A 7,052-nucleotide genomic window follows, 5' to 3' on the forward strand; every position below is an offset into this window, starting at 1 on the left:
AGATTTTTTTTTAATGAACTTAAGGTGTATGAGTAGGGATGAATTATTCATCACTACTGGGCTGGTCAAATAGGACTATGGCCTGCTGGATTGCAAGACCTGAGCAAAACAGTGGTTTGAGGGGTCTCCCCTTATCCTGTTGCAGATGCAGTTCCAAAGACTCTTGCAACAGACACCTCCATTACCACTAGACAGTGACTGAGTGCCCTGCTTGGAAGATTTGGTTCTTCCTGCAAGCCTGGCCCTGCCGAGATTCCAGTACTTTTTTTTCTTTTTTTCCTCTTACTAAACACTTTATCCAATGCTCTGTCTTATGCTCTGTCTATACATTAGTCCAGGTCTGAATAAAGAAGAAAAGAGATGATTTTCTGAAGTCTTCTAGCCAGGGAAGGCTAAGAAATCTGAAACAAGCATGGCTTGCAGCAGCACAGAAAGCAGCATGAGCGATCTTAAATCAGAGCTTCTTTGTTGCTTCTCTGCCTGCTTGGCTGCTTCCCTTCTCGCTCCCCTCCCACCACCATGTCCCATTTCCAGAGTGCAATTCCAACAAACCCATCCTGTGGGCCCTCAGCCCTGCCTGCTGAGGTGACTTTGGAACCAACCATAAAAAAACGTGATTTGATTACACAGGATCCACTGGCTTGTAAATCTCAGACTTTGGTCACTGAACAACTTCCCCATCTTAACATTTCCTTAGCTACTCTGATCTCTGAAGGCTTGGGATCCTTTTACTTAAGGAGCTAAGTTGTCTAGAGATGTATATCTGTAACGAAATCCGTTCTCAGTCTTCAGAATGAAGACACAAATGTGCTGTTTAATGCAACACAAAGCAGAGTTTTTTCATTAAAGGAAAGAAAAAGTAAAAAGTTGAGAAGCTTAGGCAATGAACACAGAAAAGAGATCCTAGGGCATAGCTGCTCTCAAACAAGCCTGATCTTTTGGCGCTGAGCACACACAAGTCCGAGTTGTAATGCCTGTGGCACGTGCTGCCTCTCTCAGGAGCCTTGCTACTGCAATTGCAGGCATTTGTAAAGAAGCACTGTGTGTGCTTTTTCACAACCAGGGGCAGAGTAGGCCCCCCTTGTAGATGGTGATTACAGGTTATGCAAAGCTGTATTTGTCAAGTAATTTGGGACCTTATGAAGTGCTGTAAACGTCTACTTGAGGGCCATACTTTCCTTTCAGAGCAATCTCCAAAACACAGAAATATCAAATAGCCAAAATCAATAACAGGAATTGTTCTTTACAGAAACTGCAGCTTCGCAGAGATTAGCTCAGTTTGGCCTCTTTTTTTTCTTCTTTTTTTTTTTTTTTTTTTTTTTTCCTCTGGGTATCGTAATACTGCAGTATATTACAGTGCTGAAAAGGTGACTGAAACTGAGAAGATTAAAACATCAGCATCCAGGCTGAATCCTGAGAAATACCATGCATCTAAACATCTCAGTTACTCCCTCTAGAAATATCTGTAGCCCCTGTGGTTTGTCCTGGACTTCAGTGCATTGTGTCGCTATGGGGAGAGGAGTCAACAGAAAGCTAGAAGGCTTGCTCTTTGGTCTGCTGGAATCTGTGGGCATGCTGCTTTTGAAGACATAGGAGTTCTGGCACTTATTGTAAGAGGAAGTAGAGCAATCATGAACTGTGGACCTAGGTCACAGGAGGAACTCAAAGGAGACGCCAGACAGACATGAAGTGAAAGCAGTAGTGCTTCCTCTTGACCAGCTTTAGACACCGACACCATCTGTACTGGGGACATAGTAAAGTAATTGACATCATCTTCCAACAGTGATTTAAATAAAAAGGAACTGAGGAATAAAATAGAAACAGAGTTAAAAAAAAAAAAAAAGCTGGAGGAAAAATCAGAGGACCTGTGGACCTGATTTCCAGTCACGTGCAAACTCCATTCCTTTACAGTGTAAAAGGTCCTCAGAGCAAACAAGAGTTCAGAGTGAACAATGCATGCATCACAGCTCATGTGAAATATCTGAGAGTTGGTCATATGGTCTTCTCTGGCCAATTTAATAAATAGTGAACTACAGAATTCTTGGCATGCAAAGTAACACCATCTGTTCTCAAAGCATGGATCCTTGTCACAGAGAAGGGAGCTGCTGTTGTTTTTCATGGGAAGGTAGTTGCCTCACCATAGGTGAGAATAATGGTGAGTTCTCAGAGTATCAAGTACAGTTAACTGTTTTATTATTCTCTTCACTGTTCCTCTTCTGATAAGCCCCAGAAGTTATTTACAGTTTAAATCATTCCAAGGTCGCTGGTTATTACAGTAGGAGAACACATTGTCAGGCAATGCAGATTACATGGCTTGGCTGCACGTTTTTACAAGTAAATAGAAATTTCTCCAGGTTGCTGTCCTGTGTGGGACAGACTCATTAAAGCGAATGCTGGACCAAAATTCCTATGGGCAAGGGGTCATGAGCTGAATTCAGTAGCGGTATAAATAAAGCAGCATGTTTTCTTGGAGGACATCTGCATTTATTCCATCTCAGCCCTGTTGAAAAAATCCTTTCCTACCACTACTCAAGTACTTATCTATTCTTGGGTACCGATGTAATCATATTTTGTAAAAGAAGTCCTTGACTGCATTGACTCCCAAACATTTCCTCATTTGTCTGATCACCGTCAATTCTTCCTCTAACATCTCTCCTGACAATCTGTGCTGCACAAAAGTCAGAGAGAAATTTTGGCTCGCAAAGATCTCCTGAGCCTCAGGGATCTGTATGCTTCCTCCCAGCCACGTGGATGGACACCAGCCTGTCTGTACAGGCCACCATCAGTGCCTGCAGATTTCCTCTCCCCCTGTTCACATCGGGTCCGACTCCAGCACTTTCTGTTTCTCACCTCATCAGGGTCATGTTCCTGGAACATACTTCATCTGCGCCAGTGGTGTAAAGTAGGCCACTTAATTTTTAGCTCTGTTTCCTATGGAAACCAGATAATGTAATTCCACCACATTTTTCCCTCCATTGAGTAGATTTGAACTAGCCAGCCAATTTCAATAACCTTTGATAGAGAGATACAGGTTTAAAAGATAGTTCAGTTCCTACAAATTTAAAGAAAATAAGTGGTCAGAGAGGTGAACAAGAGCCTTTTTGTGTCTTTTTATGGTAAATGTTACCATTAAAGCTCCCATCTTTTTATGTACCTGAGAATGCACACATCAGAGAGTGTGATAAATGCATGCCCATGGCAGAAATTTCACCTTGAGCTCAGAATGAAAAAGCCAGAGACAATCAATCACAAGTAAACTCTTCACAGAGAACGAAGGTTCATGAGGCTGGTGCTTGTGGGATATCCCATGTGAGGAATTGCTCACTGGGGGCTCTCTTCTACCTCTGTGAGTTGCATCTGATGTAAATAACAGTGAATAAACGTAAAGGCTGCGAGACAGCCAGCCCTATGTAAATGCTGATAACAACAGAACAATAACTACTGCTGAAATGTATCAGTTCTCAAGTGTTTTAGTAAACCAGTTGCCAAGGCCTGGGCAGACTCCTGTTAATATGTCTCAGTGCTGCAGTCAGTACTGATGTGGTGTGAGTGAGTGGGACTTGTTTTGCCACCTAGAGTATCAGAGGGGCTGTGCATAATATATTTTTTTAAAGTGTTCAGAAATGTACCAATTGCTATGGTATCAATTGCACTAGAAGATTATCAAGAGCCTTCTATCCTGAAGTTTTTAGCAAAATAATTAAAGATTTGAACCCCCACGAGTCCAAAAATTCTTTATTGTTTAATACCATAATCTTCTTTGTTATATATAAGGGGTCTAGTCATACAAAATAATCCAAAGCCTTTTGCAATGCATAATCCAGTGAAAAGACTCCGGTTTTAGTTCAGAGTTGGCTAAGCTATTCGTAGCAGGTAGGGACAATAGCAGGATTTTATAGCGGTCAGCAGTCTGAAAGATCCTCTGATAGAAATCTGTGAAGGAGAGCAGTAGTTCACTGTCTAGGGAGGACTTAGTGAAAGGCAAGTTGTTCCCATTTGTGTATTTAACAAGAATCATCTCTGGAATGAGGGGTTTTTAGGCTTCATGACAGGAACTGCAACTCTGTGTCCAATTTGCACCTGCATTTACTTGAGCTTAAATACAAATAAAATCCCAAATCATCATAACAGCAGCAACTGAGGATGCAGCGCAGATAAACCAGGGAAGGGATGACAATTGTCATTAGTATTCATGCGTTTGTTTTGCCAAATCACCACTTTTAAAATAAGGGTGGAAGGTCAAATGGAGATTTTTAATTGGACAAAGAACTTCAGTGCTGCCTTACGCTGCTGAAAGGAAATTCAAAGGTTTTCCAGGCACTAATGTTTTAATTAATCCAACGGAAATCCTTGGATGATGAGAAACACTTTCAGAGCGGACCTCAGGGATTGCCTTGTGTAAATCGTAGGACTAACCCAGGGGCTGGTCCGTGGGTATCATGTCCTGGCTCACGGCCTCTTCAGCTGCTACTTAAACTCTTCCTGCAGCTCCTAAAGCTGAACGATGCTCAGCTTGGCTGCGGATGCACTAGTGTGGACAATGTCTCTATCAAAAGCCTCTATCAGCTATTTACATGACAGTCCTCTCTGCTCTCCAGACCTCTTTGTTCTCCGAGTGCTCGGCACTTTTGTCAGGCCCTTTCTCCAAGAGATGTTCAAATGCTGATACGCAAAAGCAATATGTTAATCTGGACCTTTAAGGGCTCACAGAAGATGTGCTTAGATGCAGCGACTCCAGTGTGAGCCGAAGGCTGCCAGCTTTGCAATGATTAAATCCGTCAAGAGCAATAAGGCAGCTCTGCAGCTGGCTTCATAACTCCCGTGAGGTCCTTTATGGTGTTTCTAGGAACCTGTAAGTAAGGTTGCTTACGTCCCCAGCATGCCTGCTGTTGACTTCAACTGGTTGAATACTCCTGGGTGACTTTCAGGCTCTTTGGTCACTATTAAAATGTGTTGAAGTGGACACTGCTCTCAGATGAAACTTAGAAGCACCTATAAAAAGAGCTTCATAAACTTCTGCAACTTGGGGTTTTGCCATTGATGTGAAAAATTGCATGAGTCAAGAAGGAGTTATAATCTAATTTTTCTCACAAATAGATGCATCCTAGGTTTTTAACAAGTGAAAGTTTAATGGATAGAATAAATTAATAGCAGTTGTCTCAGGCGAATTAAATTATATATCCTCTGCTTGGTGTGTTTTTAATCTTTTCACTAAATTTGTAAATGATTCAATATTATAAAAGACTTTTGCCTTCTGATTCGAAGGGAAACCTACAAGACTGTTAGTTTTCCAGAGTAGCAAAAATAAAATGAAGTTCAGGAAACAAAATAACCATTTCATTTACTCTCTGAACTGTTTGTACCTTGCTTGTAGATAGACAAACAAAAGAGTATTTAAAGGAATATACAGAAGAGAAGCAAAGTGGGCAGTCCTAGGAATTGTCATGGATTTTCCTCCCAGGGTCACAAACACCACAAACTCTGAACAGGTGAAAACAACAAATGAAATGTTGTTGGACTGTGTTTTTCTCCAGAACATTTTTTCTAAACTCTTCAGGCACCAAGGCTACAACAGCAGATTTTGTGGCCAAACTTTTCATACTTGGCTGACAACTTGGCATCTGGGCTCCCAAATCCATATTTTGGCAGCTGACTGGGAGCTGACACAGCACCAATAAACCTCACTGAAGCCATTGCCTTTGAAAACCAGTCCTCCTTTATTTCTGTGCTGAAAATTGATTTAAGAGCCTTTGTTTAAGCACCTAGGATTGAAAACATTGTCTAAAGGTTTTACATTAACCATAGATTAAACAGAACTATCAGCTAGCAACAAAATAAACCAAAGTCATCCCCTTCCCTGACTAATGTGGCTTTTTCTCACTTACAAAAGATCCGATTCCTTGTTTTGAATGTGCCCCCTAAGCAGTTCATGTGTTTTCAGAGCCTGGGCTTGTTTTCCTCCTTCACTTTTCACAGTGGTGGTGAAGCTGTGCCGTCAAGAGATGAGTGAGGGCTTATGCACTCAGTGGCAAAGACAGGCAAGTAGAATACTGCATTTTTTTATTTTTATATTTTATTTTTTCAATCCTCCTGCCTTGGCATCAGTGTAGCAGCTTTTTCATACCCCCATTTGCCTGCATTCCTGTGGACAGCATACTACAATCAGAAACCACTTTCCTTCCTTCTTTACCTCAGTCCAGAAAAACTCACCCTAGCTTTTCCTTTTCTCTCTCTTTAACCACTATTAACTTATGATGATACTTCCTCAATTTTTTGCTTCACTTAGCATTTCCTTTGTGTTATATCCCAGGAACATGAACCTCTAAACTACATCTTGCTTTAATTCTATTACACTTACTTCTTAACACATGTGATCCTAATTCAGTACCCTTATTTTTGGAACTTCCTGACTTTCCCGTGCAACTCATTAGATGTCATTCATCACTTTCTGACCCATTTTTATTTCCCTTTTTTTATCCTTCTTTCCCCATTAAGAGAAAAAAGCAAGAAAAAAAAAAGAGAAAAAGAAAAAGAAAAAGAAAAAGAAAAAGAAAAAGAAAAAGAAAAAGAAAAAGAAAAAGAAAAAGAAAAAGAAAAAGAAAAAGAAAAAGAGACAGAGAGACAGAGAGAGAGAGAAAATTTCAATCAAATAAGACCATCATTTATTTTCTATTAAGTCATCATGTGAAGTGGTCAACAGAAAAATGTCTGTATTAAGTGTTGGAATCATATTGCAACATTCATGCAGTTGAAGTGGTATGTTTGCCTTGCAGGTGCCTGATTTTAACATTTGCTTTAGGTAGGGAAGACAAACAGAAAGCTGTGTGTGAAAATGAGCATAAAAAGCACCTTTTCCTTTAAAGTCTCATCCTGTCATGAATGCTAAATGCCAGTTTCCTTCTGAAAGCAAGCTTGGAACAGGCAGACAGCCATTTCAGAGGGCTGCACGCTTCGTGGCAGCAGCAAAACTAGGAAAGTTCCCTGCAGCTCGAAACAGAATAACAAAACCTCTATCTGTCTGTGTTTACATTAATGTGATGATGAAAACAGCC

Source organism: Anser cygnoides, chromosome 1, assembly GCF_040182565.1.
Source record: "Anser cygnoides isolate HZ-2024a breed goose chromosome 1, Taihu_goose_T2T_genome, whole genome shotgun sequence".
NCBI lineage: Eukaryota > Metazoa > Chordata > Aves > Anseriformes > Anatidae > Anser > Anser cygnoides.